This window comes from Melanerpes formicivorus, unplaced genomic scaffold, assembly GCF_026170545.1.
Source record: "Melanerpes formicivorus ecotype bairdi unplaced genomic scaffold, bMelFor1.0.p_v2 SCAF_77, whole genome shotgun sequence".
NCBI lineage: Eukaryota > Metazoa > Chordata > Aves > Piciformes > Picidae > Melanerpes > Melanerpes formicivorus.
The window spans coordinates 900998-924634 of NW_027142429.1; the positions used below are offsets into that span (position 1 = coordinate 900998).

The window sequence follows — 23637 nt, forward strand, 5'->3', positions numbered from 1 at the left end:
AGCAGGGAGCAACAGCACTCTGCAGGGGCAAGCCCAGAGAAACAGGGCTGGAACAATCACAGCATCCCAGCAAACATGCAGCTGAAGAGGCCTCCAGGCTCAGCCAGCCCAGCCCTCAGCCCAGCACTGCAGGCTCAGCACCAAACCATGGCCCTGAGCACCAGGCCCACAGCTGCTGGAACCCCCCCAGGGATGGGCACTGCAGCACTGCCCTGGGCAGCCTCTGCCAATGGCTGAGATCCCTTCCAGGGCAGAAAGATTTCCTGAGCTCCAGCCTGAGCCTCCCCTGGGGCAGCTTGGAGCCATTGCCTCTGCTCCTGGCCCTTGGCACCAAGGAGCAGAGGCTGCCCCCTCCTCACTCCAACCTCCCTGCAGGGAGCTGTAGAGAGCAGTGAGGTCTCCCTCAGCCTCCTCTTCTCCAGCCTGAACACCTCCACCTCCCTCAGCCCCTCCTCCTGGCCCTTCTCCAGCCTGGCTGCCCTGCTCTGGACAGGCTCCAGCCCCTCAATGTCCTTCCTGCAGGGAGGGCCCAGAGCTGAGCACTGCACTTGAGTGTGGCAAACCACCCTGGAGCCTGGCTGCTGACTAGGAGGATATCTGCTCAGCTACCAATCACACTGAGCTAAACCAGACCCTGGGAAGGAGCAGACAGCAGAGGTCTTTGGGCTTGTAAGCAGCTAGTGGTGGAAGGGGCAGAGTTGGGACTGGTCCAGCCACAATCTGTGCCTGCACAGAGCCCTGAAGTGGTGCTGTGAGTTGGTGTCCTGGGAGAGGCAATAGGATGGGGCTTAGTCTCCAGGTGTGCCCCCTGCAGCCTGGGAGCACCTGCCCTGGCCCTGGGGATGGCCAGTGGCACACTGCTTACAGGCAGGACACATCAGCAGAGCTTGCCTGAGGGACAGCCTCTGGAGCTCCCAGGGAGGAAGAGGCTCAGCCATCAGCTTCCAGCCCCTCTGCAGCTGCTGCTGTGTGGCTGGCCCAGCAGGTCCCTCCTGCAGCACACCCCAGGCCCAGCCAGTGCTGCAGGTGGCTCCAGGGTGTCAGTGGTGTCACCCTGTGTCAGAAATGGGTTGTACAATATCTGCTCTGGAAGCCCTTCCTTGTCCCCACTGATCACAAAAGCAAGCTGGAGCTCCGGCTGGCAGGAGCCAGGGGTTGGGTGCAAGAGATTCCTCCCTTTGTGCCTGCTCAGGGCCTCTGTGCACACCAGAAGTGATGACTGCTTCAGCCAGAGGGGCAACCAACCACCTTAGGTGTCAGTGGTCCCCAGCATGGACATGGAGCTGTTGATCTTTGAGTGCAGCCAGCCAGCCAGCTCCTTGCCCACCCAGTGCTCCATCCCCCAGCCCCTTGGCTGTAAGATGGAGAGAGAAGGCCCTGGGGGCTGGAGCAGTGGGTGGGTTGCTAGGACGAGCTGAAACTCCCCATGGCAGCTGAGGATCATAGTAGCATAGTATCATAGAATCAGTCAGGGTTGGAAGGGACCACAAGGCTCAGCCAGTCCCAACCCCCCTGCCATGGGCAGGGACACCCCACACTAGATCAGCCTGGCCACAGCCTCAGCCAGCCTGGGCTTAAACACCTCCAGGGACAGGGCCCCAACCACCTCCCTGCACAACCCATTCCAGGGCTTCACCACTCTCATGGGGAAGAACTTCCTCCTCCCCTCCAGCCTCAATCTCCCCACCTCCAGCTTCATTCCATTCCCCCTAGTCCTATCACTGCCTGAGATCCTGAGCAGTCCCTCCCCAGCCTTCCTGGAGCCCCCTGCAGATCCTGGAAGGCCACAATGAGGTCACCTGGGAGCCTTCTCTTCTCCAGACTGAACAGCCCCAACTCCTTCAGTCTGTGCTCACAGCAGAGCAGCTCCAGCCCTCTGCTCATCCTCCTGGCCCTGCTCTGGACACCTCCCAGCACCTCCAGATCCCTCTTGCCATAGGGGCTCCAGAACTGGAGGCAGGACTCCAGGTGGGGTCTCCCCAGAGCTGAGCAGAGGGGGAGAATCACCTCCCTTGCCCTGCTGGCCACACTTCTCCTGCTGCAGCCCAGGCTCTGCTTGGCTTTCTGGGCTGCAAGTGCACACTGAGAGCTCCTGGGGAGCTTCTCCTCCCCCAGCACCCCCAAGGCTCTCTCCTCAGGGCTGCTCTCCAGCCAGTCCCTGCCCAGCCTGGCTTTGTGCCTGGGATTGCCTCCACCCAGCTGCAGGACCCTGCCCTTGCTCTTGTTGAACCTCCTGAGGTTGGCTTGTGCCCACCTCTCCAGCCTGTCCAGGTCCCTCTGCATGGATCCCTTCCCTCCAGCCTGTCTGCTGCACCACACAGCTTGGTGTCAGCAGCAAACCTGCTGAGGGTGCACTCAGTGCCACTGGCCATGGCACCCACAGAGATGTTGAACCACCCTGGTCCCAGGACTGATCCCTGAGGGACTCTGCTTGTCCCTGGCCTCCTCTGGGCCCTGGAGCCATGGACAGCCATGCTTTGGGTGCAGCCATCAAGCCAGTTCCTTATCCATCCAGTGGTCACCCATCACACCCATGTGTCACTGTGGCTATCACTGCCAGCCAGGATCTTCCACTGCAGTGCTCTTAGGGTTCCTGTGCACAGCCCTCTGCTCTCTCCCCTTGGCTGCCCATCACACAGCACTTGCAGGCTCAGGGTCCTCTCCCAGGGACTGGAGGCACCTTGCCCCTGCACAGCAAGTCCAAACACAGCCCTGCTGGGTGGCAGGCTGGGCCCATGGGCCTCATTCCTCACATTCCTTCAGTAACTGCAAGGTGTGAAGCTCTCTTCAAAGCAGACACCCTGTGCAGAGATCGGGAAGCAAAGCTGTTGATGGCCCCAAGGCAAAAGGCAAGGAGAAAGGAAAGCAGAAAGAGAAGAGTGACCCAGCCCAGAGAGGTGCAGGAGGGGGAGAGGCCTGGGAGGAAAGGCAGAGAGAAATTTGGCATCTCAGGTAGCTCACACAGGAAGCCTGCTCACAAACTGCTGCCTCAGCACGAGGGCTGCACCCCTGGGCCTCTGCCAGAGCACAGTGCTGCTCCTGCAGATGTGGAGAGGCATCCTCACTGCTGCTCCCAAGGGGCTGGTGGCACAGCAAGGAGCCAGGGGGACAGGGCTCCAGGGACTTGCCAGGGGCTCAGTGAGGGACAGGAGCAGGAGAGGGAGCTGAGGGCAGGGGCAGAGCAGGAGAGGATAATCTGTGCTGAGAACACTCCTTGCCCTCTGCATCTCCTCCCAGCCCTGCCAGCGCTGATCCTTTGTGCATCTCTGCCTCATGCAGCTGAGCTCCTACCATGTGCAGCACCTGACATGGGCAGGAGGGTTGGCTAACTGCTGCTGCATTTGCCAAAGCCACTTCTCAGACTCCCTCCCCAGCAGAGGATTTTCTGAGGAGCATCACCAGAGAGCAATCCCTTCCCCCCTCCAGCTGCCCCTGTGCCTTTCTGCCTCCATCCCAGGACACAGAGCGAGCCTTTGGGGCTGGGTCTCCCTTCGGCTCAGCCACAGCCAGGGCTTAATAAATCTCCCTGCCAGCTTCACTGCTGGGAAGGATGAGCTGCAGAGCTTTTTGTTAGTGTTTTAATGCTCAGAGGTTTACTCTTTCAACCACAGAGACAGCTCGGGGAGGAAGGTTAACCTCTCCAGGGATGTTACCTCCTGCATTCTGAACCGGCAAATAGCTCCGGTGGCTTTCCCCTGCGGAAGCCCTGAGCGTGCTGGAGCAGCACAGCTCTGCCAGCAGCAGGAATGTGGCAGCTTCGGCCCCAGGGAAAGCGGCAGCGATGTGGAGACAAAGGGATGACATTCCACGGGCTTTGTTCCCGGCCAGTGAAGGCTTTGCAAGAGGAAGCTGGCAGCACTTGCGCTGATCAGCATCAGCCCCACCTCGCAGCAGGCACAGATGATCTGCACCAGGAGGCTTGTTTGCAGCCCCCTCTGCCTTCCAGACACCTCACAGGCCCTTTAATCCCCAGGCACACACACAGACTCCTGACACCACCCCCGAGCCCTGATTAAAGCTCTCCAAGACGCCTGCTGCAGCTTCCCTGCCTGTAGATCCTGTTCTGCCCCAGAGGAGTGCTCCACACAGCTCCCCATGGCAGAGTCCTCACCTCAACCCACAGCAGCAGCACTTCCTCCCTGGCCACCACCAACACTGGCCCCAAACATCCAGTATCTGGTTTGGGAGTCCCCCTAGACAGCCCCAGAGGACTCTGATCTGTAGGTCTGAAGCCTCATTTCTGTCTGATTCAATTCTCTGCCTGCCCCCAGAGCCTCCCAGCAGCCAGGGCAGTCACCCCCCAGCCACCCTGCCTGGCTGCAGCCACCCTGCAGTGTGGCACCTGGAAGGCTTGGCCAGGCCCTCCCAGGCTCAACAGCAGCACAAGAATCCTGCTGGGGTAGAGAAGATGTCCAGCAGAGGGTTTCAGAGCCAGCAGCTGGGAAAGAGGCAAAGGCAAGCTGGGCTGTGGGAGGCCCCCGGGGGTGGTGCTGCAGGTACAGTGCAGAGAGCTCTGCTGAAAGCTCCCTGGAAGTGCTCCTGGGGCAGGGCCCTGGCACTGAACAGGGTTTCTGGTTTGGAGTCAGCATCACTTGATCTGTGCACAGAGTCACAGCATGGCTCAGGCTGGAAGGGACCTCAGGGATCATCCACCCCAACCCCCTGCCACGGGCAGGGACAGCTCCCAGCTAGACTCAGCTGCCCAAGGCCACATCCAGCCTGGCCTGGAACAGTGCAGGAGGATCTTGGCCTCAGTCCCTAGGGAGGGAAAGGAATTGGTTACATGAAGAAAATGACATCAGTTCCTTGCTGCAGTGCAAGCCCATGGAGTGGTTCAGGTTGGGAAGGACTACAGGGATCATCTACACCAACCCCCATGGGCAGGGGCTCCTCTCATCCAGACTCAGCTGCCCAAGGCCTCATCCAGCCTGGCCTGGAACACCCCCAGGCAGGAGGCAGCCACAGCCTCCCTGGGCAGCCTGTGCCAGAGTCTCCCCAGCCTCACACTGAAGAACTTCTTCCTCAGCTCCACTCTAACCCTGCTCTGCCTCAGCTCCAAACCATTCCCCCTGGGCCTGGCTCCAGACCCCCTCAGCAGAAGTCTCTCTGCAGCCTTCCTGCAGGATCCCTTCAGCTCCTGGCAGCAGCTCTGAGGTCCCCCTGGAGCCTTCTCCTCTGCAGGCTGCACAGCCCCAGCTCCCTCAGCCTGTGCTCCAGGCAGACGCTGCAGGACACTCGTGGGGTGTCCTGGGAGAGAAGGCTCCTGGCTCCTGGGCATGCCCCAAAGCTGGCACTCGGGGGCAGGCTGCCAGCTGCAGCCACACTCCTGAGGAGGGTTTCCTGGGAGGGCAGCAGGCTGCTCACCGGGGCCCAGGCACCAAGGCAGCAGCCTGAGAAAGCTGTGAGCTCTGCCCAGCAGAGCTGCTGCCTGCTCTCAGGCAGTGCTGCTCAGTGATTTATGAGCTGAGCAGAACAAAGCAGGCTCCATCCACAGCCCCGAGGAGCGGCTCTCCGACAGCATCCGTGCGTCACCGCCGGAGCCACGCCGCTGCGCTGAGCCCATTCCCACAGCACTGGGGGGGAAGTGCTCTCTCTTCTGCCTCTCAACAAAGCCTTGGCACTCTGGCTCTCTGGGGCATGTTCACACCTCCTAGCCCCAGCCTTGGGAATCAGGAGCCTCCACTTCCAGCCTCCCGAGAGGCAAGGCAGAGGAGGCTAAGTTAGGCTATCGCTGGGAGGGACCAAGGCAAAGCTCAAAGCCAACTGGTCCCTGACCAGTTGGCTCCATGCTTCTCTCCAGCACTGCCAGTGGCTCCATGCTGCTCTCCAGCACTGCCAGGGGCTCCATGCTGCTCTCCAGCACTGCCAGGGACTCCATGCTGCTCCAGCACTGCCAGGGGCTCCATGCTGCTCTCCAGCACTGCCAATGGCTCTATGCTGCTCTCCAGCACTGCCAATGGCTCTATGCTGCTCTCCAGCACTGCCAGGGGCTCCATGCTGCTCTCCAGCACTGCCAGGGGCTCCATGCTGCTCTCCAGCACTGCCAATGGCTCTATGCTGCTCTCCAGCACTGCCAATGGCTCCATGCTGCTCTCCAGCACTGCCAGGGGCTCCATGCTGCTCCAGCACTGCCAGGGGCTCCATGCTGCTCCAGCACTGCCAGGGGCTCCATGCTGCTCTCCAGCACTGCCAGGGGCTCCATGCTGCTCCAGCACTGCCAGGGGCTCCATGCTGCTCCAGCACTGCCAGGGGCTCCATGCTGCTCACCAGCACTGCCAGGGGCTCCATGCTGCTCTCCAGCACTGCCAGGGGCTCCATGCTGCTCCAGCACTGCCAGGGGCTCCATGCTGCTCACCAGCACTGCCAGGGGCTCCGTGCTGCTCCAGCACTGCCAGGGGCTCCATGCTGCTCACCAGCACTGCCAGGGGCTCCATGCTGCTCTCCAGCACTGCCAGTGGCTCCATGCTGCTCTCCAGCACTGCCAGGGGCTCCATGCTGCTCTCCAGCACTGCCAGGGGCTCCATGCTGCTCCAGCACTGCCAGGGGCTCCATGCTGCTCACCAGCACTGCCAGGGGCTCCATGCTGCTCTCCAGCACTGCCAGGGGCTCCATGCTGCTCTCCAGCACTGCCAGGGGCTCCATGCTGCTCCAGCACTGCCAGGGGCTCCATGCTGCTCACCAGCACTGCCAGGGGCTCCGTGCTGCTCCAGCACTGCCAGGGGCTCCATGCTGCTCACCAGCACTGCCAGGGGCTCCATGCTGCTCTCCAGCACTGCCAGTGGCTCCATGCTGCTCCAGCACTGCCAGGGGCTCCATGCTGCCCACCAGCACTGCCAGTGGCTCCATGCTGCTCTCCAGCACTGCCAGGGGCTCCATGCTGCCCACCAGCACTGCCAGGGGCTCCATGCTGCTCTCCAGCACTGCCAGGGGCTCCATGCTGCCCACCAGCACTGCCAGGGGCTCCATGCTGCTCTCCAGCACTGCCAGGGGCTCCATGCTGCTCACCAGCACTGCCAGGGGCTCCATGCTGCTCACCAGCACTGCCAGGGACTCCATGCTGCTCTCCAGCACTGCCAGGGGCTCCATGCTGCTCCAGCACTGCCAGGGGCTCCATGCTGCTCTCCATCACTGCCAGGGGCTCCCTGCTGCTCTCCAGCACTGCCAGGGGCTCCATGCTGCTCTCCATCACTGCCAGGGGCTCCATGCTGCTCTCCATCACTGCCAGGGGCTCCATGCTGTCTCCAGCACTGCCAGGGGCTCCCTGCTGCTCTCCATCACTGCCAGGGGCTCCATGCTGCTCTCCATCACTGCCAGGGGCTCCATGCTGTCTCCAGCACTGCCAGGGGCTCTGTGCTGCTCTCCAGCACTGCCAGGGACTCCATGCTGCTCTCCAGCACTGCCAGGGGCTCCATGCTGCTCTCCAGCACTGCCAGGGGCTCCATGCTGCTCTCCAGCACTGCCAATGGCTCCATGCTGCTCCAGCACTGCCAGGGGCTCCCTGCTGCTCTCCAGCACTGCCAGGGGCTCCATGCTGCTCTCCAGCACTGCCAGGGGCTCCCTGCTGCTCACCAGCACTGCCAGGGGCTCCATGCTGCTCTCCAGCACTGCCAATGGCTCCATGCTGCTCTCCAGCACTGCCAATGGCTCCATGCTGCTCACCAGCACTGCCAGGGGCTCCATGTTGCTCTCCAGCACTGCCAGGGGCTCCATGCTGCTCCAGCACTGCCTGGGGCTCCATGCTGCTCACCAGCACTGCCAGGGGCTCCATGCTGCTCTCCAGCACTGCCAGGGGCTCCATGCTGCTCCAGCACTGCCAATGGCTCCATGCTGCCCACCAGCACTGCCAGGGGCTCCATGCTGCTCTCCAGCACTGCCAGGGGCTCCATGCTGCTCCAGCACTGCCAGGGGCTCCATGCTGCTCACCAGCACTGCCAGGGGCTCCATGCTGCTCCAGCACTGCCAGGGGCTCCATGCTGCTCCAGCACTGCCAGTGGCTCCAAGCTGCTCCAGCACTGCCAGGGGCTCCATGCTGCTCTCCAGCACTGCCAGGGGCTCCATGCTGCTCTCCAGCACTGCCAGGGGCTCCATGCTGCTCTCCAGCACTGCCAGTGGCTCCATGCTGCTCTCCAGCACTGCCAGGGGCTCCATGCTGCTCACCAGCACTGCCAGGGGCTCCATGCTGCTCTCCAGCACTGCCAATGGCTCCATGCTGCTCTCCAGCACTGCCAGGGGCTCCATGCTGCTCTCCAGCACTGCCAGGGGCTCTGTGCTGCTCTCCAGCACTGCCAGGGGCTCCATGCTGCTCTCCAGCACTGCCAGGGGCTCCATGCTGCTCCAGCACTGCCAGGGGCTCCATGCTGCTCCAGCACTGCCAATGGCTCCATGCTGCTCACCAGCACTGCCAGGGGCTCCATGTTGCTCTCCAGCACTGCCAGGGGCTCCATGCTGCTCTCCAGCACTGCCAATGGCTCCATGCTGCTCCAGCACTGCCAGGGGCTCCCTGCTGCTCTCCAGCACTGCCAGGGGCTCCATGCTGCTCTCCAGCACTGCCAGGGGCTCCATGCTGCTCACCAGCACTGCCAGGGGCTCCATGTTGCTCTCCAGCACTGCCAGGGGCTCCATGCTGCTCCAGCACTGCCTGGGGCTCCATGCTGCCCACCAGCACTGCCAGGGGCTCCATGCTGCCCACCAGCACTGCCAGGGGCTCCATGCTGCCCACCAGCACTGCCAGGGGCTCCATGCTGCTCTCCAGCACTGCCAGGGGCTCCCTGCTGCTCTCCAGCACTGCCAGGGGCTCCATGCTGCCCACCAGCACTGCCAGGGGCTCCATGCTGCCCACCAGCACTGCCAGGGGCTCCATGCTGCTCTCCAGCACTGCCAGGGGCTCCATGCTGCTCACCAGCACTGCCAGGGGCTCCATGCTGCTCTCCAGCACTGCCAGGGGCTCCATGCTGCTCACCAGCACTGCCAGGGGCTCCATGCTGCTCACCAGCACTGCCAGGGGCTCCATGCTGCTCTCCAGCACTGCCAGGGGCTCCATGCTGCTCACCAGCACTGCCAGGGGCTCCATGCTGCTCCAGCACTGCCAGGGGCTCTGTGCTGCTCTCCAGCACTGCCAGGGGCTCCATGCTGCTCTCCAGCACTGCCAGGGGCTCCCTGCTGCTCCAGCACTGCCAGGGGCTCTGTGCTGCTCTCCAGCACTGCCAGGGCCTCCCTGCTGCTCCAGCACTGCCAGGGGCTCTGTGCTGCTCTCCAGCACTGCCAGGGGCTCCATGCTGCTCCAGCACTGCCAGTGGCTCCATGCTGCTCTCCAGCACTGCCAATGGCTCCATGCTGCTCTCCAGCACTGCCAGGGGCTCCATGCTGCTCTCCAGCACTGCCAGGGGCTCCATGCTGCTCCAGCACTGCCAGGGGCTCCATGCTGCTCTCCAGCACTGCCAATGGCTCCATGCTGCTCTCCAGCACTGCCAATGGCTCCATGCTGCTCTCCAGCACTGCCAGGGGCTCCATGCTGCTCTCCAGCACTGCCAGGGGCTCCATGCTGCTCCAGCACTGCCAGGGGCTCCATGCTGCTCTCCAGCACTGCCAGGGGCTCCATGCTGCCCACCAGCACTGCCAGGGGCTCCATGCTGCCCACCAGCACTGCCAGGGGCTCCATGCTGCTCTCCAGCACTGCCAGGGGCTCCATGCTGCTCTCCAGCACTGCCAGGGGCTCCATGCTTCTCTCCAGCACTGCCAGGGGCTCCATGCTGCTCTCCAGCACTGCCAGGGGCTCCATGCTGCTCCAGCACTGCCAGGGGCTCTGTGCTGCTCTCCAGCACTGCCAGGGGCTCCATGATGCTCTCCAGCACTGCCAGGGGCTCCATGCTGCTCACCAGCACTGCCAATGGCTCCATGCTGCTCTCCAGCACTGCCAGGGGCTCCATGCTGCTCCAGCACTGCCAGGGGCTCCATGCTGCTCACCAGCACTGCCAATGGCTCCATGCTGCTCTCCAGCACTGCCAGGGGCTCCATGCTGCTCCAGCACTGCCAGGGGCTCCATGCTGCTCTCCAGCACTGCCAGGGGCTCCATGCTGCTCCAGCACTGCCAGGGGCTCCATGCTGCTCTCCAGCACTGCCAGGGGCTCCATGCTGCTCTCCAGCACTGCCAGGGGCTCCATGCTGCTCTCCAGCACTGCCAGGGGCTCCATGCTGTTCCAGCACTGCCAGGGGCTCCGTGCTGCTCTCCAGCACTGCCAGGGGCTCTGTGCTGCTCCAGCACTGCCAGGGGCTCCATGCTGCTCAGCACACACAACTGCAGCCACTGAAGTCCTGCTCTGAGCCACTAGCCCTGCTGCCTGCTCTGCCCCCTCTGCTGTGGCACTGCTGAGGGGATGCCATCCCTCTGCTGCTGTCACTGCAGGCTGCAGAGCAGGCTGCAGGAGGGGAGGCAGCCTGGGGCTGTGGTGCCACAGGTCAGCCTCAGGGTCCCAGGTCAGTGCCAGGTCTTGTTCAGCAGTGTAGCTGTGGCCTGGCTGCCTGGGGCTTTGCCAGGGAGAGGATGAGAACTTCCCATTCAAACCACAATTACCTCCCTCCCCTCAGCCACATCCCACAGCAGCGCCAGGGCTGCTGACACGAGGCCAGGGTGCATTCAGCTGCAGTGCCTGCTCTGCCCTCCACTCCTTGCCCAGGGAATGCCTCAGGTCTGTCTTTAATGAGCTGCAGAGTCAGGGGAAGCCTACTGAAATACCTTTGGAGAGAGAAGTACTGACCTGGCATCCCCAGAGCCCCAAACCACAGCTCCTTACCCAGCAGAGCAAGGTCACTGCACCCTGCTTGCCTTTGCAGAGACCATTTCCCTCTCCTCCTCTGCCCTGCAATGTGCTGAGGCTGTGCCTCCCCCTGCAGGCCCTGTCCTCTGCTCTCTGACCCGAGCCTGGCCCCGGAGCTGCTGGGTAGTCTTCATCCCAGGGACCAGCACAGCCCAGGGGCTTGCTCTGGATGCCCAAAGCACAGTGTGGATCCACTGGCAGCTTTCTCACACCTCCTGCTCCCCCCATGGCAGGCTGCAGAGACTGTCTGGGAGCACTCCAGCACTTGGCAAGGCTGAAGATGAATGAGGATGGGGAAACTGGCCAAGCTCTTTGAGAGCACAAAGTAGCAGCTCCTCAGCACAGTGGATGCTTTGTCTCAGGCCAAGAACTCAGGGCACTGAAGACAACTGGCAGCTCCTCTCCTCTCCTCCCCTCCCCTCCCCTCCCCTCCCCTCCCCTCCCCTCCCCTCCCCTCCCCTCCCCTCCCCTCCCCTCCCCTCTCCTCTCCTCTCCTCTCCTCTCCTCTCCTCTCCTCTCCTCTCCTCTCCCCTCCCCTCCCCTCCCCTCCCCTCCCCTCCCCTCCCCTCCCCTCCCCTCCCCTCCTCTCCCCTCCCCTCCCCTCCCCTCCCCTCCCCTCCCCTCCCCTCTCCTCTCCTCTCCTCTCCTCTCCTCTCCTCTCCTCTCCTCTCCTCTCCTCTCCTCTCCTCTCCTCTCCTCTCCTCTCCTCTCCTCTCCTCTCCTCTCCTCTTTCTCCCCTACCTCTCAAGCCCACTGCCTTAGGAGTTCTGATGCTGAGCAGCAAGGCAGGAGTCCCCTGGCTGCAGATCAGCAGGTTTCCCTGGGGTCCTCCTGCACCAGGAGGCTTTGCTCCTCTGCCTGCACCTACTCCTGATGCAACTCCCCTCAGAGCTGCACTTTGCTTGTGGAAATTGCTGCATGAAAGATTGCTATCCAAGAGGTCTCCCCTCTATCACTGCCTCAATTCAAAGGCTGTAAGCTCTGGAGGAGAATTAACTTCAGATCTCCTCTGTTCACTGCCAAGAGGCAGAGGCAGCAAGGTGATTGCTTTCTAACTCAGCCCTGAGCTTCACTGACAGCAGACTTCTTAGGCCCCTTCTCAGATGCTGCTTCCCCTCTAAGCATGACCTGCCTTTGAGAGCCCTTCTCCAGGCCCTGCTGGAGCTCCATGATGGTCACCATGAGCTATTTCTTTCCTCTCCCCCACCTTGCTGTGCCTTGCACTCACTCCTGCTGCTCTCCCCAGTTCTGCTCCTGGCATTCTCCCAGGCAAGCAGCCCCAGAACAAGAGGACACAGTCTCAAGCTGTGCCAGGGGAGGTTTAGGCTGGAGGTGAGGAGAAAATTCTTCCCAGCAAGAGAGATTGGCCCTGGGAATGTGCTGCCCAGGGAGGTGGTGGAGTCCCCATCCCTGGAGGTGTTCAGGAGGGGATTGGATGTGGCACTTGGTGCCATGGTTTGGTCATGAGGTCTGTGGTGCCAGCTTGGACTTGGTGATCTTAGAGGTCTCTTTCAGCCTTGGTGATTCTGTGATTCACAGAGTCACAGAGTCACAGAGTGCACTGGGTTGGAAGGGAGCCTCCAAGGGCATCCTGTCCAACTCCCTGCAGGCAGCAGGGACAGCTCCAGCCAGAGCAGGCTGCCCAGGGCCACAGCCAGGCTGAGCTTGAATGTCTGCAGTGCCAGAGCCTCAGCCCCCTCCCTGGGCAGCCTGCTGCAGTATTTCCCCAGCCTCCCTGTGCAGAGCTGCCTCCTGATGTCCAACCTCGCTCTGCCCTGCTCCAGTTTCCAGTGCTGGCTCAGCTCCAGCTCAGGCTGGCCTCAGGCCCGTGAGGAATGTGTGCTGGGCTTCCCTGCTCTCCAAGCACAGGCTCCTGTGGCATTCCCACCAGGGGACATTCTTCTGCTTAGCAAAGTCTCCAGACTGAGTAAGCAAAGCTCCTGAGGCTGGAAATGCTGCAGAGGAGCAGGGACTCTTCCCATCATTAGTCTGGGAGCAGGAGGTGCCCACAGGACAAAGAGAGGCTGCCACTTCTTCCTACCTCAGCATGCTCAGCCCTCCCCTGGCTCAGAGCCACAGCAACCAGAAGCACCTCTGCAGGAGCCTCCCCAACAGCCAAGCCTGGCAGTCCAGTTCTCTCTCCTTTCATCTCTTTTGGTGCATTTAAACTCCCAGTGGTTTCTGTTCTGAAGGAGAAATGCTTGAGAGGGCTGCCTGAATGAGCTCTGCAATCCACACCCTGGCACACTGGCCTGCTTTGCTAAATCCATAATTGCCACATGGCTCAGAGAGAGGCATTCCTGCAGGGTGAGCAAGGCAAGGGCAGCCTCCTGCTCCTGCCCATGCACATGCCTCCCCTCTCAGGAAGCACTGCTTGTGTTTCCAAACAGTCCTCTGTTCATGTGCTGCTCCTCTTGGCAGGGCACTGCTGAACTAATCTCTCTGAACAGGGCAAAGCAGCCAAACTCTCCACTGCAAGTGCCCTCCCCAGCTCTGTGCCAGGCAGCAGGCTGGCACCAGCCTTTAGAGCCCAGCACCTCCCTCTGGGGGCACTCAGACAGGTGCCCAGGCTGAGGGAGTTGGGGTTGTGCAGGCTGGAGAGGAGAAGGCTCCCAGGAGACCTCGTTGTGGCCTTCCAGGATCTGCAGGGGGCTGCAAGAAAGCTGGGGAGGGACTTCTGAGGGTGTCAGGGAGGGATAGGACTGAGGGGGATGGAGCAGAAATGGAAGTGGGGAGATTGAGCTTGGATGTGAGGAAGAAGTTGTTCCCCAGGAGGGTGGTGAGAGCCTGGCACAGGTTGCCCAGGGAGGTGGTGGAAGCCTCCTGCCTGGAGGTGTTTGCAGCCAGGCTGGAGGTGGCTGTGAGCAACCTGCTGTGGTGTGAGGTGTCCCTGCCCATGGCAGGGGGTTGGAGCTGGCTGAGCCTTGGGGTCCCTTTTAACCCTGACAGCTCTGTGACTCTGTGATTGATCTGGGCTGAGCCCTGTGGGACAGCTGTGCTGCTGGCTGGCTAAGAGCATCAGAGTGGATCTGTGCATGTGGCTCTGTGTGTGCAAGGCTCAAGGCTTCAGCAGAAGTGGGGGAGGGTAGCCCCCTGCATCAGCACCTCCACCACAGGGCAGGAGGATGCTGTTGGCTGTCTGCAAACAGAACATCAGCACAGCCTTAATGCTGGGTTGAAGAAGACAGGCTGAGGGAGCTGGGGGTGCTCAGCCTGGGGAAGGGGAGGCTTCAGGGAGACCTAATAGTGACCTTCCAGTTCCTGAAGGAGCTCCAAGCAGGCTGCAGAGGGACTGCTCCCAAAGGCCTGCAGGGGCAGGCCCAGGGGCAAGGGTTTGAAATGAGAGCAGAGCAGATTGAGATTGGAGGTGAGGAACAAGTTCTGCCCCAGGAGGCTGCTGGAACACTGCAGCAGGTTGCCCAGGGGGCTCCAGCCATGGAGATATTCAAGGTGAGGCTGGACAGGGCCCTGGACAACCTGATCTGGTGGAGGATGTCCCTGCTGGGTGCAGGGGGCTGGACTGGGTGAGCCTTAGAGCTCCCTTCCAGCCCAAACCACTGTGTGGTTCTGTATGTTTCAAAGCAGGGAATCCATCCTCTCCTGTGCAGGAACAACCCCTGTGTCCCATCCCCTTCCTTGCCCTGCTCCTGCTGGAGAGGCCTCAGCTTGTGCTCTTCACAGGGCTCCCTTTGTCTTGGCACAAGAGGAACAGGAGGATTTGTTTGGTTCAGGTGAGGCTGTCCCCACTTCTGCTCCGTGCAACACACTGCTGTAGCTGATGCAGTGTGGGGTCAGTGCCAGGCACCCTGGGAACGACCAGATTAGGCTCCTGCTGCAGCTTTGGGGGCTCCTGCTGCAGCTTTGGGGGCTCCTGCTGCACCTTCAAGGGCTCCTGCTGCAGCTTTGAGGGCTCCTGCTGCAGCTTTGAGGGCTCCTGCTGCACCTTCAAGGGCTCCTGCTGCAGCTTTGAGGGCTCCTGCTGCACCTTCGAGGGCTCCTGCTGCAGCTTTGGGGGCTCCTGGTGCAGCTTCGAGGGCTCCTGCTGCAGCTTTGAGGGCTCCTGCTGCAGCTTTGGGGGCTCCTGGTGCAGCTTTGGGGGCTGCTGGTGCAGCTTTGAGGGCTCCTGGTGCAGCTTCGAGGGCTGCTGGTGCAGCTTTGAGGGCTCCTGGTGCAGTTTTGGGGGCTCCTGCTGCACCTTCGAGGGCTCCTGGTGCAGCTTTGAGGGCTCCTGCTGCAGCTTTCAGGGCTTCTGCTGCAGCTTTGAGGGCTCCTGGTGCAGCTTTGAGGGCTCCTGTTGCAGCTTTGAGGGCTCCTGCTGCAGCTTTGAGGGCTCCTGCACGACCCTGCTCTGTTTCCTGCTCCTAGGTCGCTCCTCCCGGCTGGCTGAGGGCAGCACAGCACCGCGGGGTGCAGCAGCTCACTCAAACAGCTTCGCTGATGCTCTTAACTCTTTAATCTAGCGCTGACCTCTCACCCTACAGCCATAAGCCAATTAGCCTCTTTTTCACACCATCCCAAATCTCTTTCTGATGAAGCTGTGCCGTGGAATGAAAGGCTGCTGGTGACAGAAATGCAATCCCACTGCTGAGCAGCGAGCTGGCCCTGCCTGGCTGCAGGGGGGAAGGTCACAAACCATCTCCAGCACGGCAAAACGATTTAAAGGAGTTTCCCCCCACCCCCAGGGTGTTCTCTCCAGTTCCCTTTCTTCACTGCCCAGCTCTCAGTGTGCCTGCACATGAAGGCTGCTCGGCCACCGAGCTCCTGAGCTTTGAAAGGAGCTGGCAGTGCCTCAGACCCTCAATGGGAAGGTTGTGCCTGCAGTGGGCAGCAGTGTCCTCCCTACTCTAGTCGTGAGGTCTGTGCTGCCAGGTTGGACTCGATGACCTTTGAGGTCTCTGCCAGCCTTGGTGATTCTGAATACTGAATACCCCAGTGAGGCAGGAGGCAGAGCCCCAGCTCCCCTCAGCTGCTGCTGACCCCCCCAGCTTGGCCCTGCAGAGCCACACTCCAGCAAGGGGTCCAGCAAGCTGTCCAGAGCTGTGGAGCAAACCCAGCTGCCAGCACCCCCCAGACATCTCTGGCTGGGCTTTTATTAAGTGTTTTGGACACTAGTTGATAGGTAGCAGAGAAAACAAAGGCTGAGCTTGGAGTCACAGCACTGCTCTGTTTGGAGAGGGTCTCTAAGACCATGGAGGCCATCACCCACCTGGCACCAGCAAGGCCATCCCCAGCTGCCATGGCCACCCAGCAGGCTCCAGCAGGATCTTTGTGATTCACCACACAGACTCACAGAGCACAATCATGGAATGAATAAGGTTGGAAAAGACCTCAGGGATCATCAAGTCCAAGCTGGCACCCAGCACCTCCTGACAACTAAACCATGGCACCAAGTGCCACATCCAGTCCCCTCTGGAACACCTCCAGGGATGGGGACTCCACCACCTCCCTGGGCAGCACATTCCAATGGCCAGTCTCTCTGTCTGGGAAGAATTTCTTCCTCACCTCCAGCCTAAGCCTCCCCTGGCACAGCTTGAGACTGTGTCCTCTTGTTCTGGTGCTGGCTGCCTGGGAGAAGACACCAACCCCCACCTGGCTACAACCTCCCTGCAGGGAGTTGCAGAGAGCAATGAGGTCTCCCCTGAGCCTCCTCTTCTCCAGGCTAAGCAACCCCAGCTCCCTCAGCCTCTCCTCACAGGGCTGTGCTCCAGACCCCTCCCCAGCTTTCTTGCCCTTCTCTGGACACCTTCAAGTCTCTCAATGTCCTTCTTGACCTGAGGAGCCCAGAACTGGACACAAGACTCAAGGTGTGGCCTCAGCAGTGCTGAGCACAGGGCACAAGGACTTCCCTGCTCCTGCTGGCCACACTCTTCCTGATGCAGGCCAGGATGCCCTTGGCCCTCCTGGCGTCCTGAGCACACTGCTGGCTCAGATTCAGCACACACTGCAGCTTGGGCTTCCCCATGTGTTCCTCCCACACAGCTGTGGGGCTGTTAACTGGGAGGCTCCCAGCCCAGGCAGCCCAGCAGTGCAGCACACAGGCAGCCTGCACTGCTCCCTGGGCAGCAGCAGAGCGTGGCTGCAGCGTTAGGTGATGCTCTCCCTGGGGCAGGCACAGATGGGGCTGGTTCCTGCATCAGCCCTCCCAGGCAGCCCTGATGGGATGTCAGCCCTCAGCACATCCATGTTACAAACAGCTGAGCACCAGCAGGAGATCTCTCCTTTGCCTGCTACCTTTACTGCCCTGTTCCTCCCTGCTTTAACATTCCCCTAGGCACAAGATGCTGTTACATCACTTGGTGCCTGCCTGTGCTCCCCAGAGACCTATCATAGTATCACAGTATCACAGAATCAGTCAGGGTTGGAAGGGACCACAAGGATCAGCCAGTCCCAGCCCCCCTGCCATGGGCAGGGACACCCCACACTAGATCAGGCTGGCCACAGCCTCATCCAGCCTGGCCTTAAACACCTCCAGGGACAGGGCCCCAACCACCTCCCTGCACAACCCATTCCAGGGCTTCACCACTCTCATGGGGAAGAACTTCCTCCTCCCCTCCAGCCTCAATCTCCCCACCTCCAGCTTCATTCCATTCCCCCTAGTCCTATCACTGCCTGAGATCCTGAGCAGTCCCTCCCCAGCCTTCCTGGAGCCCCCTTCAGATCCTGGAAGGCCACAATGAGGTCACCTGGGAGCCTTCTCTCCTCCAGACTGAACAGCCCCAACTCCTTCAGTCTGTCCTCACAGCAGAGCAGCTCCAGCCCTCTGCTCATCCTCCTGGCCCTGCTCTGGACACCTTCCAGCACCTCCAGATCCCTCTTGCCATAGGGGCTCCAGAACTGGAGGCAGGACTCCAGGTGGGGTCTCCCCAGAGCTGAGCAGAGGGGGAGAATCACCTCCCTTGCCCTGCTGGCCACACTTCTCCTGCTGCAGCCCAGGCTCTGCTTGGCTTTCTGGGCTGCAAGTGCACACTGAGAGCTCCTGGTGAGCTTCTCCTGCCCCAGCACCCCCAAGTCTCTCTCCTCAGGGCTGCTTTCCAGCCAGTCCCTGCCCAGCCTGCATTTGTGCCTGGGATTGCCTTGACCCAGCTGCAGGACCCTGCCCTTGGTCTTGTTGAACCTCCTGAGGTTGGCTTGTGCCCACCTCTCCAGCCTGTCCAGGTCCCTCTGGATGGATCCCTTCCCTCCAGCTGTCTGCTGCCCCACACAGCTTGGTGTCAGCAGCAACCCTGCTGAGGGTGCACTCAGTGCCACTGTCCATGGCACCCACAGAGATGTTGAACAAGACATCTTTTCAATTGTTCCTAATGTCCAACCCCAGCCTCCCCTGGCACAATTTCAGGCCATTTTCTCTTGTCCTATCTCCTGATAACAGGGAGAAGAGACCAACCCCCACCTCACTCCAGAGAGCTGAGGAGAGCTATGAGGTCTTTCCTCAGCCTCCTCTTCTCCAGACTAAACAACCCCAGGTCTCTCAGCTGCTCCTTGACTCTGCTCCTAGCTATTGCCCCAAACAAAGAGCTCTGTTGCTGTGCACCCTCACCCTGTTGTGCTCCAGAGGAGAAGGAATTCCCTAGCAGCAGCTCCAAACACACAGAGAGCTACTCCTGGGGCCAAGGCACCCTGAGAGAACAGTGAAACTCTACTCACTGGTTATCTCTGCTGCAGCCCAGCAGCCTGCAGAAGCCCTCTGGCTGGTAGGATCACTGAGCAGTGCATGGCTCCTGGGCTCTAGCTGCTCAGGATACCCACCCCAGCCTGCCCCTGCCCTGCCCAGCCACCCCAGCCTGCCCTGGTCAAGCTGAGGCTGCCTCCTGTGGGTGGCATCAGGGCCTCAGAGCTCCCCCAGCAGCTCTCACCTCACAGAGATGGGCACAGCTTCCACGTGGAATGGAGCAGACCTGCAGGCTGTGGCTGGCTCTGCACAAAGCAGCTGCTTGGGCACTCCCCAGCCAAGCTGAGTCTGGGAGGGCACAACTGCCAGAGCAGCCCCAAAGCACCAGGGACAGCAGAGCAGGCTGAAAGAGCTGCAGCAGAGCACCAGAGCCTCATCCTCCCAGGGCCTCTGCCAGGCCAGGATAACTCCAACCACCACAACACAGCTGCCTGCTGCCATTTGAGCTGTCCTCTGGGCCCCATCTGCCACCTGAGAAGGGAGTGCAGCCTGGCAGGTCCCATGCCACACTGCCAGCCTCACGCAGGTACCTCTGATACCATCTGACCACTAACCCTGTGGCAGGGATGTCTGCAGGCAGAGCTGCTTCCCTGCCCTGCTCCTCAGAGATGTCCCTGCCCTGGCTGTGCTCACCCAGCTTGGCAGCTGCTTGAAAGCTGCCTTCCACACATCTGAGAGTGATTGTGTCCTGCAGAACTGCCAGGGGGACCCCAGTGCTCCACACCAATCAATCCTCTTGCTGCAGCCCCTTGCAGGTGACCCTTCCTGAGCCCATCTGACCAGGCTGACCTTGGCTGCTCTGTGGCTGCCCTGCCCAATCCCAGCCTCTTTCTGCAGCCTATGAGAAGCACAAAGCATGCCAGACTGGAAGCAGAAGGGCACACAGCAAAGCAGACAGCAGGCTCAGGCCCTGCCTCTTGTTTTCCTGCCTGCCTACCATCGATATCCTCCACACCTTGCCCCCTGCCTGCAAGCACAGGCACTGCCTGCGCGCTCCTGCGGCCAGCTGGCACCGCGGCCAGGGCTCTGCTCCCCTCCTCTGCCCTCCAGCCACCTCTGCTTGGAGAAGAGGACACAGAGGGCAGAGCTCCTGGGCCAGCCAGGCTGGGACAGGCAGCTGTGAGGAGGGCAGCTTCCCATGGGGATGAAGGAGCTGGGCTTGCTTAGCCTGGAGGAGAGGAGGCTCAGGGGAGACCTTCTTGCTCTCTCCAACTCCCTGCAGGGAGGTTGTAGCCAGGTGGGGGTTGGGCTCTTCTCCAAGGCAAGCAGCACCAGAACAAGAGGACATAGTCTCAAGCTGTGCCAGGGGAGGTTCAGGCTGGAGGTGAGAAGAAAGTTCTTCACTGAGAGAGTTGTTAGCCATTGGGATGTGCTGCCCAGGGAGGTGGTGGAGTCCCCATCCCTGGAGGTGTTCAGGAGGGGATTGGATGTGGCACTTGGTGCCATGGTTAGTCATGAGGTCTGTGATGCCAGCTTGGACTTGATGATCCTCGAGGTCTCTTCCAACTTGGTGATTCTGTGAGACTGTGAGCCTGTGATTATTTCTGAGAGGTTTCTGTGGCCAGAGCACCTGGGCCAAGAATCTCTGCTCTGGGGAACCTCTGACAGGGACAAGGGGTCAGTCAGCAGGGCCACCCTGCAGATATCCACAGCCTTCCCCAGCACTCCTGAGCTCAGGCAGGCTCCTCAGGTAGCTGAAGGTTGGTTTCTGAGCCCAGCAGCATCCCTGCAGTGTGAGTGCCTGTGGGGAGTGCAGCAGCCTGGGCAGTGCTGGTGGGAGTGCTCTGCAGGAGGTGCTTAGCAGGCAGTGGCTGTCAGAGGGAGCCTCCCAGAGAGAGAGATTGGCCATGGGAATGTGCTGCCCAGGGAGGTGGTGGAGTCCCCATCCCTGGAGGGGTTCAAGAGGGGATTGGATGTGGCACTTGGGGCCATGGTCTAGCAGGCATGAGGTGTTGGGTGCCAGGTTGGACTTGATAATCTTTGAGGTCTTTTCCAGCCCTGTTGATTCAATGATTCTGGAGGGCACTTTGCCCCCTCCTGCCTCCAGCCCGGGGCTGCCAGCCCTGCCCGTGCCGCACAGCCGCAGCAGCGCCGCCAGCCGCAGCGGGCAAACCCGGTTTGCTCCAGAGCTCCAACAGCTTCTGTCGGCCCCACAACCGAGGACTGAGTGTCTGCCTTTTGTAGGAGCAGTCAGGATCACAGCTGGGACAGATCCCACAGGGCAGGGACAGGGAAGTTCCGTGCCTGCACTGCTCGGGGCGCACCAAATGCAGCAGCCCAGGAGTGCCTCTCGCCCGCGGCGCCCAGCGCAGCACAGCCAGCACCAGGGAGCCAGGAGGGACACTGCTCCCACCAGGGCTCTCCACAGCCATGCAGCTGAAGCCTCTTCTCATGGCTGTAGCACAGAATTGAACAGAACTGGGCTTTAGACCAGGAAGACTTTCAGCCTCTTCAGACTTGGCACTGAAGAAGCTCTCTGCAAAGCTCTGCCTGAGAGCCTGCTGCGGTGCAGCCTCGGAGGGGCTCTGCTGCCCACTCCTCAGGTGGCCACACTGCATCCCAGCCTCTGCCCCCTACCCACCACCATGTGCCTTCGATTCTGCAGCAGCAGGCAGAGCTTGGGAGGCACAAGGGGTGAGCCTGAAGTGAATGCAGCTGTGGGACACAGCACACCGATGGCCCCCACCCCCCCAGAGGTGTGCTCAGGCCACAGGGGCAAAGTGGAACTTCCCCTCCTGGGAAGCCACAGCTAAGGTCCTGCACAACCTCAGTTTCTGCACTGCAAACCAACACTTGCTCAGAGGTTCCTCCTCCTCCTACCTGCACAGGAGAACATTTCCTTCCCCCCAGATGCAAGGGCACAGCCTGATGGCTTTCAAGTGATGCCAACGGCAGGGAGCTGATAGCACTGAGAGCAGCACTGATAAGAGGCAAGTTTGGGCACTGCTCAGGGGATAATTACAGAGCCCTCAGAAAGGCCTCAGCTGCCAGCACATGGAAACACCAAGTTTGGAATCCTTTGGGAAAGCAAATCTGACCTCCTGCCACAGCCCATGGCAGAGCTGAGCCCCGCGGGGTGCTCCGGGGAGCTGTCCAGCCAGGAACCGAGCAGGCGCTTGGCAGACAGCTCCCTGCCTGAACAGGGCACTGCCAGAGGCAACCATGGCCTGGGCTGCAGCCAGAGCAGGGAGAGCAGCAGCACAGGGAGGGGATTCTGCCCCTCTGCTCTGCTCAGCCCCCACCTGCAGCACTGCCTCCAGCTCTGGGGCCCCCAGCACAAGAAGGACCTGGAGCTGCTGGAGAGGCTCCAGAGGAGGCCACAGAGATGAGCAGAGGCTGCAGAACCTCCCCTGTGGGGCCAGGCTGGGAGAGCTGGGGCTGTGCAGCCTGGAGAAGAGAAGGCTCCAGGCAGACCACAGAGCAGCCTTGCAGGACCTGAAAGACTCCAGGAGAGCTGGGGAGGGACTCTGGCCAAGGGCTGGGAGTGCCAGGCTGAGGAACAATGGCTTTGAGCTGGGAGAGGGGAGACTGAGAGTGGAGATGAGGAAGAAATTGTTGAGAGTGAGGCTGGGGAGACTCTGGCACAGGCTGCCCAGGGAGGCTGTGGCTGCCTCCTGCCTGGAGGTGCTCAGGGCCAGGCTGGATGAGGCCTTGAGCAAGCTGGGCTGGGGGGAGGTGTCCCTGCCCATGGCAGGGGGCTGGAGCTGGCTGAGCTTTGAGGTCCCTTCCATTCCATGGATCTGTGGCTCTGCAGCCAGGGGCAGTAACTGGGAGGCTTTCCCCACTGTCCCTCAGAGCAGCCACACAAAGCCCTCCCTGCACACACCAAGGGGCAGCAGGAGCTGTGATGCAGCCTCAGCTTCACAGCTCATCTCTCTCAGGTCTTGGCCCAGCAAGGCAGCAGCACTTGTGCTGCCCTATAAGCATTTGAGAATCAAAGGGAAGCCTGAGCAGGTCTTTCCCTGGACATCACTGAGATCAGGGGGCCAGAGCCCCTCTGTGCCCACAGGACCTGGCCTGGCCTGGATCAGCTGAAATTCACCACTGAACACAGGCCACAGGGCTCAGTGGCCACGAAGCACTGCTGAGCATTTCCTGGGTGATCTCTGTCTCCAAGAACCTTCCTCATGCCTTTGGATTGCTCTCTCTCCTGCTGACCCACAGAGAGAGCAAAACCATCTCATGCTCACAGCTCCCTTCACTGGGGTGTGCAGGCTGCCCAAGAGACACAGAGAGCAGGAGGTAGCACCCACAGCCCCACACTGACCATCCCAGGGAGTGCTCCAAGGAAGGCTCCAGCTGATGGGCAGAGTCACAGGACCCCAGCATGGGGAGGGGCTGGAAGGGACCTCTGGAGCTCACCCAGTCCAGCCCCCTGCTCCAGCAGGGCACCCAGGGCAGCCTGCCCAGGAACACAATGCCCAGGGGGGGTTGGAAGCTCCCCACAGAAGGAGACTCCACAACCTCTCTGGGCAGCCAGCTCCAGGCCTCCAGCAGCCTCACACCAAAGAAGTTTCTCCTCCTGCTCAGATGGAGCCTCCTGGGTTCCAGCATGTGCCCAGTGCCCCTTGTGCTGTCCCTGGGCACCACTGAGCAGAGCCTGGCCCCAGCCTCTTGCCCCCCACAGCTCCTTTAGCTCTTGCTGAGCATTGCTCAGCTCCCCTCTGGGGCTGCTCTGCTCCAGGCCCCTCAGCATCTCTGCAGCCTCCAGTCCTGGGTGGCTGCAGAATTCAGCCTGAGAGGAGCTGTGGAAAGCAGCAAAGTGAGGCTGCAGCTCCCCAGGGCTGGCCTGGGCACAGTTTGGCAGCAGGGCCCTCCTGACTCTGCACACATGGCTTTCTGGCAGGATCAGCCCAGGGCATGCCTGCCTGAACCCTTCCCTTCCTACCCCAGGACTTGGCAACCCTGCTGCCCATGCTGCCAGCTCACTAAATCCCTTGTGGCCCTCAGCACCAGGTGGAGAACTCCCACTGGCTAAGAGCCCCCTCAGGAACCTGGTGCAGAAGATGAGAGTGGAGGAGCTTGCAGGGGAAGGGCTTTGCCCAGGCACTGTGCCAGGTGCCTGAGGAGAACTCCCTTTTCCCCCTGCCTTGTATCTGACCACCATCAGGATTTGTGGTGTCCACCTGCAGCAGGCCCATGAAAGGAGAGCAA

The 23637-nt window shown here is 61.2% G+C and overlaps 1 protein-coding gene across 1 annotated transcript in view; it reads right to left on the reverse strand.

Annotated features, from left to right (window-relative positions):
• EXD3 (exonuclease 3'-5' domain containing 3) overlaps positions 1–23637 on the reverse strand; it is a 454860-nt gene that overhangs the window by 249157 nt on the left and 182066 nt on the right. The gene's annotated exons all lie outside the window — the stretch shown is intronic.